The sequence below is a fragment of the Castanea sativa genome, chromosome 7 (genome assembly GCF_040712315.1).
Source record: "Castanea sativa cultivar Marrone di Chiusa Pesio chromosome 7, ASM4071231v1".
NCBI lineage: Eukaryota > Viridiplantae > Streptophyta > Magnoliopsida > Fagales > Fagaceae > Castanea > Castanea sativa.
The window spans coordinates 664,394-678,298 of NC_134019.1; the positions used below are offsets into that span (position 1 = coordinate 664,394).

The 13,905-nt window shown below is 30.9% G+C and overlaps 1 pseudogene; it reads left to right on the forward strand.

Moving 5' to 3' along the window:
* The first annotated feature begins 4,751 nt into the window (after positions 1-4,751).
* LOC142643810 (cyclic nucleotide-gated ion channel 1-like) lies at positions 4,752-12,370 on the forward strand (annotated as a pseudogene).
* The last annotated feature ends 1,535 nt before the right edge of the window (positions 12,371-13,905 follow it).

Sequence of the window (13,905 nt, forward strand, 5' to 3'; positions counted from 1 at the left end):
ACTAACTTTCTGGATCCCGCAATTTAGCTCGATTGCATCTGTCACTTAATAGCTCCTTCCAATGCTTCCCAAAGGTACCAAAACTTGACTCAACACTCAGATTGGGTGAGGTAAGTGTTTGGGCTAAGAAACTCTCAAGGATGTAGAGATAGAGAGGTAGGAGTAGAGGAAAACCAAGAGAAAATGTGTAGATGATTGTGGGTATAATAATCTCTAAGTCTCAAGTGCTTTTGCTAGAGTTTTCTCTCTGAAAAGCACTCCTTACACTTCGTGGGTAATGAGAGTATATATAGCGTGGGTAAAGAATTTGGTAAAATACTTTTTTTTTTTGCCAAACAGAGAGTATTGTGGGTACCTCACGAGATGGTTTTTCTCACGAAGTACTCGTGAATTTTACAATACGGCATGACTTTTCAGCTTTTAGTCGTGTGCTTCACACGTGGCCTATTGCGGGGTACTCTTCTCGCGAGCTAGTCGTGAACTACATTGATTCTTCGTTGAAGTTTGATTCTTCACCAATCTTTCACATTCATACCTTACAAATAAACTCACATAAATACCGGGCAATGAGTGAGGAAAATACAATCAATTTTGGCACGGAATTAAAGCTAACAAAGGCTAGTTGGAATCACAACTTTATAGATAGGATTCAATCAAGGATAAAGTTAAGCTTGGACTTGGGGAGGGGGGGGGGGGACTTTTTAAAAAAAATAATATATTATTTTGTATTAATTTTAGCAATATTGTTCTATAAAATTATACTTTGCCCCCCTAAAATATTATTGATTCTTTTAAGAATAATACACTAATACTATAGTTACAAATTTTTCTATAATATTTTTATAAACTGTTAAGATAGCAAATTCTTATTGATTCGTATCTAAGCCTACTACTAATATCATTTTTTTAGTTACCAATAACTATTCACCACATCATTAATTTATGAAAAAATGTTTGTATCTTTAACATTTTCCCCCTTTTAAAGGTCATAAAAAATTTACAGATCTAAAATCTAAAACAAAATATACGAGTTCAAAAAAAATTAGCGCAGCAACAAAAAATACTAATAGCAAAACTAAAAAAATTAAGCCCAACCAACAAATTTTACCTAAAACAAATAACCCAGCCCTTTAAAAAATTTTAAATAAAATAATTTTGTCCTTACCTTGCAACAAACACATGCATCAAAGACAAAACACAAACAAAAAAAAAAAAAAAAAACCCTTAGCATTTATACAATACACAAGTTGGTGTAAATGAGCATATCGACTTGGCTACATCTTAGCCCTCCACATGGACTTTGGCTTGTGCCAATAGTGTGAATGCCATTGGAGGAAGAGAAGTATGTAGTCTGGCATGGACACCTAGCACTACCATGAGAGAGAATTCAACTCCTGATGATCAGATGTTGCAGGACACCTTTCATTGATTAGTATGAGTTTGGACCACTGCCAAGGACATGTGTAATGTCCTCAGGCCTCACACTTAATTTCCCTCTCCTCCTCTTTGCTTGTCCTTCATGATAGTTGTGGGCGCAAGCGCCCGCAACGGGTCTTTCTTTTGGGAAGTATGCCTTGGCCTAAGGTGAACCATGGCGAAATGTGTAAATGGAGTCGTCACCTATATTAGGTCTAATAACCTTAAACTTAAATTCATTAATGGACAAAACGTACATTACACCTTTCAAGTTTCAACAATGTATGGTGCTTAATTAATAATGGTTGAATAACTAGACATTTACAAACCATCTCCAATATCACAACATTCAAATAGACTATTGGCAGCCCAAGTAAGCACCAATGCAAGCAGTCATTATAACGGTTATTTCAAAATAACAAACTGCTTTTGCTTCCTTGACTCGGATATTGCACTCCCAAAACATAAAAAATAAAAGTCGCCTTGACTCGGATGGTGTCTCTTGGTGTTTCTAAATAAAACTTTCAAGGGGTTCAAATTTGATAAATCATCTTTCACCAAATATCGATTTTTTTTTTTTTTTTTTTTTTTTAAGTTATACATATGCAGTGGTGAGTATGCAAAAATATTTAAAGCTATTTTTAATTTTTTAGGATCCAAAACATTTTTTTTTTCAATTATTCTTAGTTATTTAATACCTCCACAACTTTTTTTGGCTTCCCTCCTTAACACCCCAATTAATTATCCTCGCCAATTATGTTATTCATCTCTCCATGTCAAACAGGATCATTTTCCCTCTTTTTTTTTTTTTTTTTCTTTTCTTTTTAAGATATGCTACATTCACAAAAATTTTACAATAAATTCTAAATGACAAGTGTTAAACATAAGATTCACTTTGAAACAAAGACTACAACAAACGACACCGTTTATGATAAAAGATTGGCCCAAAACTATATTGTCTCGTCGAAGGACACACACATGGATAAATCAAAAGATCACACATGAAATAACTAAATCACATGACGTCATTTTACTAAAGGCTGTGCATAGATCAAAACACGTCATCTTTTTGTTTCCTTTTTTCTTTTTCTTTTTCTTTTTTGGTTTAATCTAAAGATCCCTTTGTTTTCCTTTCCATAAGATTTTTTGTGTTTGGTTCCACGGAAAATATTTTCAAGTGTTTGATTACATTCTTCAAAATGTTATCATATTTACCACTTGCTATTTTCTTATCTCTCAAACACATATTTAATAAAAAATAAAAATTTTAGATTAAAAGAAAACTATGATTAGGGATTGGTGGTGGCGACCAAGGACATTAGTGGAGTGTAGTGGTTGGGTGACAGACAGTTGGAGGTGGCGTGGTTGTTTGGTTGATAAATTTTGGGTGAGGGAGAAAGTGGTTTATTGAAAATGTAAGCATAAATTAATTTTTGCAATAAGTGCCCTTATTTTATGGTTAAGCGGGAAACAATTTTCGGTTGATCAACATTTTTCGTCGCTCCAAACATTTGTAAAGGCAAAAAATATTCAAAAATCAATTCATGTTGAACCAAACATAAAAATTTGTAAATTCTAATCCTTTGGTAGAGGATTTGAAACCTAAGCCTCCTCTCCTTTTCTTATTTTTCTTTCTTTTATTTATTATTTTGAAAAAAAAGTATTACTAAACTACACACACACACACACACACACACACACACACACACACACACACATATATATATATATATATATATTTCAACCCTATCCATGCACACCTCGTATAAACCTAAATCTCTAAATATAAAATGAAAAGAATTTATTTTTGAAAAGGAATAAATGTTTTTACTAATATATATATTGAAAAATGATAGAGTTTAGCTACAAAATTGGTTGTAGTTTAAGGCTACAACCTTATTCAATATCCTTTTATTAGAGGTGAATTTTGACGAATCTACTATTGGATTATATTTTCTTTTTATATCCTCCATGATTGCAAAATTTTTAGAAAATTAAAAATCAATAGCTATGTCATCAATAAATTGTTTAAATTGCAAGTTTTTGTAATTTAAAATTATGCATAAAATATAATTTTATAGATGATATAGTAAATAATACCCGATTGACACAAAATTTGACATGTGTATTAAGAGCATAAAGAACATACAATTTAACGGTTAGATTTTCAAAATATGTAGTAATATTTATTTTATTGAATAAGATTGTAGTCTTAGGCTAAAACCAATTTTGTAGCTAAACTTTGTCTATTGAAAAATATGTCAATATTGTCGGCACCATCGAGGGATTAACCAATGTCATCGTGCCAATTGGAGTCCAATTTTGCGCTACGTGTTTATCTAATTTTTTAATTTTTTTGGCAAGTGAATTATTGAGTACTAAAATTGAAGAATTTAAATTCAATTAAATTCTAAATCATATATATAATGAGAAACCATTACATATTTTAAAAATGTATGATTTAAAAAATATGTAAGCTAATACCATGTATAGTTTGAACCTCTTCTAAAAAAATATATAATTTGAACTGTGCAATTGTAATTATTTTTAATTATACTTGTGTATATGCATGGGGTTACACACTAGTTTATAGGTAACTAAACAGTTTGTTTTTGTCACATTTGTATTTTATCAATAGTTCTATGAATATGACATAAAAGAAATCTGTGAATAAATCCAAAAAAGATTGGAAATAAATTCCAGTCTTAAATCCCTGCCTTATTGTATGAGTGGCTGAAAAAAATAATATTATAATTCTGTGATTAATTAAATCCAAAAGGACCGGAAAAAATTCCCCATTATAGAAAAGAGTATTTTTTAGTGATACAACAAAAATTTATAACAATTCATAATTGATAAAATTTGAATCCAAATATATGTTTGAATGTATATTTCTAATCCATTAAGTAACGATCTATAAGACCATATATTTACTTATTTTATTTAAACACATAATATGACTTGTTTAAACTTTAAAGTAGTGACCAAAACTACGCACAGACTATTTTTTAATTATCACATAATTATAATGAATTGGTATAAAATAACTCCAACATATTTGAAGCCATTTTCTTTTAACAAAATTTTCAAATGAACATTCACATTATATTTGGGTAGGGGACACTAGATTGTGGTGGACCATGTGAAAGCCGAGGATGTTAGGAAATTGTTGTACAGGAAGACTTGAAAGTTTGACGACTGGACTTTGGCTCTTTGCTCATTTACTTGCACGGCAGAAGTTGACTTTGACTATGACTGGGTAGCATCTGCACCTTCACCTTCACCTTCATCTTCGCAATCTTATAATCCTATAAGAAACCCGGTTTCTGCGACTCTTGTAAAATGCGTTCAACTTGAGTTTATCAGGTACCATTTACTTTTTTATGAATACAAATGTTATTTCTCTCCATGGGTATTCATGCATATGTACAACTCTTACTTTTCCTTTTGCTTCTGCGGGAAAAAACTTGTCTTATGGTGCACCCACTTGAGAGTTTTGTTCTTGAAATAAATGAAAAATTGGTTGTATTTTTGTCTAATCTGTTTCCCATTTAATTATCCAGGGATCAAAATTCTGATTTTCAAGTAAAGTTTTCTGGGTCTATGCAAGTATGGATTTTATGAAGGTTGTCGCCACTGTATCACTTGTTATTCGTAGCCTTTGGAGTCAACTTCGGAACGGTGTAAGGTTCGTCTCTTTTGCTCAGCTTAATTTGTGTCGCCAATTTGAGCCTCTGAATCGTTTCAAATTAATTAATCATAATTTTTTTTCACTGTTTACAATTAGCTAGGTAGGATAGTTGCAGTAAAACATGGTAAATGTTGCCTTCACAAAATTATTGATTATAAAATACTCCTAACATTCTTGAACTACGTAGGCCATGTCTTATTTTTTTAGAAGACAAAATGGTTAGTTGTAAAGTGAAAATATAAAAATAAAAAATCAAACTTGGTAGGCTGGTACTCTTGCAAATAAGCAAGCATCTACCTTCCAAGAACTTTCTTTCGACTTATACTACTCAAAAATTGACCCTTCCCACTCTTGTGACTATCATTTTTCTTTTCCCACTCCTCATTGTTTATTTTCTACTCACCTTATCTTTTTTTGTCTTCTTTTTATTCAAGAGTTCTATCACACACACATAGATTCAATATATTTTCTTCACCTTTCATAATTTGCTACATCATAGAGCAAAAAAGTTGTGTAATAATTTGCGATTTTAGATTTTTTTTCCTTTCTATTATTTCATTATCAGCGTCTCATAGAACCCTTTCACACTCTCTGATCTCATCTTTCTCACCTTCTTTTGTTTAGCCCTCTTTGACCTTCTCGCCATATCAAGCAAAACTTGTCTCTGCAAGTCAAGTGCTAAGCAACATATCACCTCCAGACCTACTCATTCCCATGATCAACTAAGATCAAGTACAGAGGAGTCGAGCTAATAAGGCCATCTCTTTATTTCCACCCGGAATTAGTATTTTGGCCGGCACACCAGTTCAAGCGGGTGCAGGTCGGAATTTGAAGTGAGACGTACCCCTTATTCTAGATGATCGATCTACCCACTGGAACAACAATGGGAGGGGATTTTCAATCTTTAACATTTTCCTTGGAAACACAAAAAAAAAAGAAAAAAAAAAGAAAAAAGCAAATTAAATGGCAAAATATGTTGCCATAATTTGATAGCTACAATAGGACAATGAAATTTAAATCTTGGTCATTTTCTTTAAAAATATTATAAAATATCTGTAAGTTATAGGACTTTAATAACTTTTTTCTCCTTTACTTATGCGTTGACGCTTGGCAATTACATTTTTCCTCTTTTTAATTTTTTGGCCAGAAGTTTAAGCTATTTAGTTACTTCTAAATTAGTTACTATTATTATGGAGTCATCGATGTGTTTGTATAACAATATTTGTTTCCTGTAAATTTGGATTTGAGAGTTTAAATCTAGTACCTATTTGCATAGTTTGAGAAGGCAACGATTGGATTTGGGCCAAATCCACCAAAGGATTTAAAACCCAAAATCCTTAGATTTTAAATAATGTCCAACTCTTGGAATTTAAGTCATAAAGTAGGTTTTGAGTGTGTTTTGATCATTTTGAAAGTTTAAAGATTATTTTGATAATGGGAAGGTTTGAGAACACTTTGATTGTGGTCTTTCACTGACCAAATTTTATGTTTGCCATGTATTTGTTCAGTAATTACGACATCGAGAGGCAACCTCACAAGGATGGTGGTGGTGATTCATCGTCAAACAGAACGAGGACAAAGACAATTATTGACCCACATGGAAAATTCTTACAAAGGTGGAATATAATATTTGTATTGTCGTGTGTGATCGCAATATTATTGGATCCCTTGTTCTTTTACCTTCCCGTGATCAATGGAGACAGAAAGTGCATTGAATTAGACAAAAGGTTGTGGACCAGAGCTCTCTTTTTGCGATCATTCAACGATATGATTTACCTAATGCATATCATATTACAATTTCGTACTGGTTTTATAGACAAGAAACTTCAGAAACTTGGAAGGCCTGCGTTAATTACAGATTCTTGGAAAATAGCTCAGAGGTATTTGTGGCCGTACTTCCTATTAGACCTTCTAGTTATTCTTCCCATCCCACAGGTATACTTCTGTTTAACTATAATGTTTATATAGAGAATTATTATTTTCACCTCCTGTTGTAATTAGGCTAACAAAAGAGCATTCACACAAATTCACACCTAGTGCATGTTCTTTATATTTGCATAAATTCACCTGCGATGACTATAACTCTCAGTAAAAAAATTAACATGATTACCTATTTTAAAAATATAATTGTTGGATTGCATGTTTTTTATATTTTTAACACATAAGTCAAATTTTATACCAATTTAATATTATCTACTATTTAATTAATAAACTTATTTTTTATGCATATATAATAATAGACTACAAAAATTTGATTGATAATATAACTGTTAATCTTTGATCTTACAAAAATATTGATAATATCTCATCTTATGATATTAATAAAACTCCATACAATTAATATTCTGCCATGGTCTAGACGTTGATCTAGACTTCTATCTATTAAATTTATTCCCGTGTAATAATTTTATTTATTATTAAGAGGCATAGATGGTTTTATCAATTTTCATGTATTGGCTTGGAGGAATTTTTTTTCTAAACTATTTTCTTTTATGAACTTTTCCCATTCTTAATAGAACATAGTGATTGGTTTTAATTTTTAATTTTTAAAGATAAGGAATAATAAATTATTTCTTTTATAAGAATTGCCAAATTAATTTTTCAACAAGGAAAATAATTTTCCTTCAATACTAAAAAACTTCAAACAGTCTATTAAGTGAAAAGGAAAAGTTTTAGACTATTTCCAACTCAGAATTATCTTTAAATTAACATTGTCCTATGCATAATTACATTTATTCATTAACTGTAAACACTAGTGTAATCTTTCAGGTGGTAACTTCATGGATTTTTTCAGAAATGGCACAAACGAAATCTTCAAATAAAATAAAGTTGTTCAACTCTTTTGTTCTGTTACAATATGTGCCAAGAATTCTCCCAATCTACCTATCCTGGAAGAAACTGATAAGAAGTAACGAGAAAATTGAAAAAACCATATGGTTTAAAGCTGCACTGAACTTCTTTCTGTATCTTCTTGCTGGCCATGTAAGTTTGATTACATATACAGATTTTATATAAATTTAACCTTGACAGTTTTCGAATGTTATCTATGTTTTGATGGTACATTTGATAAAAATTTAGCCCTTGAAGGAACCATCCTCGGCAAATCTTAATTTTATATTGCAGTACAATATAAATCATAATTGTCGAATGCTATTATTATTATTATTATTATTATTATTATTATTATTATTATTATTATTATTATTATTCATTTTTTTTAGTAGTAGTAGTAGTGGTAGTTTTAATTTTTGCAAGTACACGGATTAAACCTCTAGTGCTAACGTCTTGAGAATTCTCACTAATCAATACCTTAAGCATAACAGGTTTTTAAATTGGTAGCCTAGCATTTGTTTTGGAGTAGACAGTTGTAGACCAATTATTCTATAGTAGAAGATTTTATTGAATTAGGTCCTGTGATTTTTTTCATTCTCATTTGAGGGATTTCACATAACAATTTGGTATCTTGATTGTGAGTTTGCATGTTGAATTTTTTTGTTTTTGTTAATTATTGTGTTTGGATAGTTTTACTTGGAATGCCTATTGAATTTGCACAAAAGCTAAAATTAAAATAATTTCTTTGCATGTGTTGTATTTATTGCTATTTTTCCCAACAGTCTATACGTAATAGCACTTTATATATCTAAGACTAACAATATGTGATCCCATGGCTTAACTTCAAAAGTAGTTTTCTGGTCATGAAAGTTTAGAAGAGAATCTATTTTTTCTCTTTTAGAATGATTATTAAGTATTACTTCTTTCTTTTGTTTTTATTGTAAAAACAAAAATCATATAAAGGAATTCAGCAGAAGTTTTATTTAATATCAGTTTAGAAATAACTTATTTAACTTTTTTTTTAATCTTTTACTGAAAGTATACTAAAATATATTTGCATTTTGAAAAAAAAAATAAAAGAGAATATTTAAAAATAAAAGAGGTTTTAAAAAGTTGTATATAAAAATTAGCTTTTTATTTATTTATATTTTTAGAATGGCATAAATTAAACTAACTTATAAGCTAGTTCTAAACATACATTTAATTTCTCTCTTATTGTTAGGACAAAAAACTTTACCTTTCAACTAATTGAAACCACTGTTATTGTTGTTTCGTTATAATATGTGCAGAATATAATGATGTTTAATGAGATGCTGGTTTTTTGAGGTATTGGGAGCCTTTTGGTATTTTTTCTCTACTCAACGAATGACAGCTTGTTGGCATAAATATTGTGAAAGACATACTGGATGTGTCCAAAGTTCTTTCAACTGTGACCTCAATGAAGGAAATCACACATTTCTTAATAATGTTTGCCGTATAAATAAACCAGATGCAAAGCTATTTGATTTTGGAATATTTCTTGAAGCCCTTCAATCTGGTGTGTTGGAATCCACGGATTTTCCACAAAAATTATTTTACTGTTTCTGGTGGGGCTTGCAAAATCTGAGGTTTGTACACAAATTAGAATCTTCTGTTTTATATTAAGCAACTCTTAAATTTGAGGTTTGCGTTGTCGAGTCATACTTTGTGCTTTTAGTTATAATTTTTCATATTAGCATCTCAACTCATACATTGTAGTTGTGCCTGTTTTGCAGTTCACTTGGTCAAAACCTTCATACAAGTAACTATATATGGGAAAACTGCTTTTCACTTTCCGTTTGTATCTTGGGCTTGTTGCTCTTTCTCTATTTTTTGGGAAATTTACAGGTTAGTACCCAAGGGCCAACGTTTTTTCTTCTCGTATTTACATTCTTTTTAAAAGGTTTAACGCTTTTAGTTGTATAATTATGAATTGAAAATATTTTAGGGAGAAATAGAGGGTGTATATATGTTTCTAGATAGGAAGTAAAGGAAATAGATACTTAACATTGCCTCAATCCAATGGGGTATTGAATTTATTTATTTATTTGGTTATTTAGTCAAAACCCAATGAAAAATGGTACAAGCAGCACAAAAGTATTAACATACATAAGATCTTTTCTATATTGAATTCTTCTAGTATCACAAACAAACTCACAATTTTTGTCATAATTTTTTTGTGGCAAACTTTGACCGGCTTCTTATTATTTTTTAGTAAGTCTACTACTTTTTATCCATTAATCACAGTCACATGAAGAGTCATAGCAAAATGTGTGTTTTTTTTTTTTTTTGGTGATACTAGATTTTTTGTTCCAATTCCTCCAAGCCTCACCAAGGAATTTCGTAAACCAGTCAATAATTTATTATCGTTCACAAACCAAGTCCTAATGCTATTGTTTTTTAAATTCCGAAAAGGGAGAAGTATTAATTAACTTGAAGGTTGATCTTAGGTGTTTCTCAACTTTAGGGCCATAATTAAGTGGCACAATGTGATGCTCTAAAATTGTTTTGATTTTTTTTTAAATAAAAAAAATTTAAATGGATGCATTCTGTTATATATTTTAGGCAAATCGAGCTTACGTGTAGAATTGGCAGATGTATATGCAGTTGGAAACTTCAAGATCAGAAGAGGTACACATGAAGATGAAATCAAAAAAACGAACAAAACAAAAGGAACAAATAGAATTGTGGATTTCCAAACACCATCTCCCTAGTGAAATGAGAAAGCCAATTATAGATGACATGAATCAGAGATTTAAAGAAGATGAAGATGTTTACTTGGAGAGCCTTCTTCCTAATCTTCCTGGGGAACTTCAGAATAATGTAAAGGAGCATATCGGCCTAAAGCGACTAAAAACTGTGAGTTTCTTCGCCTCTATAAATATGGTATATAACTATCAAGAGCCTATAGCACAATTAATACTTTTTTGTGTTTCCATTAAAAATGTCTAAAAATCAAATCTCCATTCTCCAACTATCGAATTATAAAAAATATTTGTGTAATTGATTGCCCTATTAACATGAATGGTATTACAAATTTCATGCCAAACATTAAAAAAGGTAAACATGATCAATATAATAATGGTTTTATTATCACAAAAAGCAGCTCCTACGGCTTTATTATAGGCACAAGGTAGTGTAAAACAATAGTTTTTCTCAGGTTCTGTCGAAATAATGACATGTGAGTTTTGTACGTAATAACAAGATGCTATATTTTGAGGTTTTGATTGTTTTACATTTAGTAGTGTCCACACAATTTTGGATATCAAATTTCAAAATCTGAGGATATTGTGTGAAGTTTGTGTAAATTAGGGAGGGTAGAACAACGATTTTTCTATATTATGTACAAAAATTCAAGAAAGTTCGATCTAAATCTAAACTCTCATGTATTGAAGTAAATACATATAATTTAATCGAAGAGGTATTTGACAAGTGTGCGATCGTGTGTCTAATTTGATACATGTAGAATAATACTGTAAGCAAAAATGTAAATTTTAATAAGCATTCTTATTCGATCAGTACTAATTGTTACAAACCTTCAAACCCCTTAATTAATGAATTCATCTAAATTATTTATTTATATAAATTTTTTTCTGAAACACATATTGATTGTTTAAGATGTGGTTTAATTTAGGTAGAAGTGCTTCGAGGAATGGAAGAGCAAATGTTGCGTACGATGTGTCACAGTCTGAAACCAATGTTCCACAGCGAGCACAGCTATATTATTCGAGAGAGATCCAATCGATGCGATATTCTTCATTACGGATGGCATTGCATGGACCTATACAAATACAACCAGCACTAATAATGGCGAAGAAGGAACTGTCCTCACACAGGCTGAGCGTCTTGTAGAAGGTGAGTACTTTGGAGAAGAACTTTTGGAATGGGTTCAGAAATCCACAGCCTCAAGGAACAACCGATCCAAACTCCCAGTTTCATCAAGAACTCTCAAAGCCCACACAAAAGTAGAAGTTTTTGCTCTAATGGCACAGGACTTGAAGCAAATATTGCATTCTAAGTTGTCTAGTTTAGGCCCTGAGCAGTTGCCATCGGCGGCAGCTTCGGTTGTACAAAGAATCTGGCGCTGCAAGCACCCGAAGACTGAGGATAGCGTTGGTGGTTCAACAAAACTTCAGAATAATGCTGTTGTTAAATCCAAGAAGGCAGCTTCTATTTTACTACCACCTTGTTACCGGCTTACCACTAATCCATAGACTGATCATAGCTCCAGAAGTGCCTGACATTAATTGTTGTTGCAAAGCAATAGGTTTTTTTATTTTTTTTAATATTTAATTAAGAAAGAAATGGTTTGTTTTGAAAAGAATAATCTGAGTGTGAAATAACAAACTTGAGTGATTGTAGTAATTTTTTTTTTTATCCAAGTGATTATAGTAAAATTAGGAAAATATGAATATGCATGTGAAATGATAAAGTGTTTGATGCGAAACTTTATGTTTACCCTTTTAAACAAATTGTAGTAAATGTTGTGCAAATTTGCAAAAAGTGTACAATATTTACCACTTTTTGTAAATATGTATAATATTTGCTACTTTTTATTGGTATATAGCATAAATTTATATTATACCGTATAATACAGTACAATATAAATTTATACTATATACAAATAAAAAGTAGCAAGTATTAATTATAGTAAATAGTTTGTAACTCATGCATGGGATGCACAAAATATGGGTGTCTAATGTTTTTTTTTTTTTTTTTTTTAATGAATAATGCTTTTAAAAAAATGGTAGAAATTTTTATTGATAATAAAACTATATCCTTTGAGTATAAATCTTTATTATATTGATCGCTTCCATTAAGAAGGATGGACCACATCAATCCATTCGGACCATTCCACTCAAGCGTGGAATAAATATTACATTTACATGCATAGTGGGCAGGAGCCCTATCAACTTGCTTTATAATAGATGGGACACTAACAAAGCTCCAGTACTCACTTTGCATGTTTTGTGCACCTGCCTCTAGCGTCTTCAAGAACCATTTACCAGAAGATAAAAAAATAGGATTGGTGGTGTTCATAAGTCGCAGTCCAGCTGCAAGAGTTCCTTCAAAAACAATCTTTTACATACCACAATGCCTTTCACAGTTTCACTCGCTACATCAATGGCGTGAACCACAGCTAGCTAGTGACTTGTACGCACCTTATTTGGCTCAATGAGGGTTCATACGTATCATATGATATGTATTGTATCAAGTGAAAAATAATATATGTTGTAAAAAATCTATTAAAAAAGGGATAAATTTACAACAAAAACAGGATAAGAAATGCAGTTGAGCAAAAAAAAACTATTAAAAAAAAAAAAAAGAGAAAATATCGTACTTCTTTGCCACACTAATAACATTTTTTAGTGCAAATTTTTTTGGCATTTTAATTTAAGGTTGGATTTCTATTAACTCAATATTTTGAATGTATACTTGAAGGTGGGGGAAGAATACAAAACCTACCTATATTATTCTCTTTTTTTAAAAATATTCAATTATCTTTCTTCTTCTTTTTTGGGGACATTTTTATACAATTTTGGCGGGCTTTTTTATATGTAAATGGGGGGCTTAAGAACTTATGTCTAAAATGTTTGGGGGCAAAGAGAGCCTTAGGCCTAGGGCCTTAAGCCAGCCCAGTATGCATTAATAGATTTCATTGTTTTGAGAGGGTTCATATAACTAATGTGGTCTCGAATTTTTCGTTGAGTTGTTTAATTTGTTAAGATTATGCTTTTTTGTTTTATAATTTTTTGATGATTTTTTTTTTTGGGGGTCCAGAGCTTGAGCTTATTTTGATTTGCATGTTAAATTATGCTTAAATTAATTTTGCATGTTAAATTATTCTTTTTATCACTTCCAATCATACATACAGAGCAGTTGGATTTAATTAAGAATTTTGGGATAAGGTTTTGTTGATTTGAAAAGTAGGTTATATGACAATACTG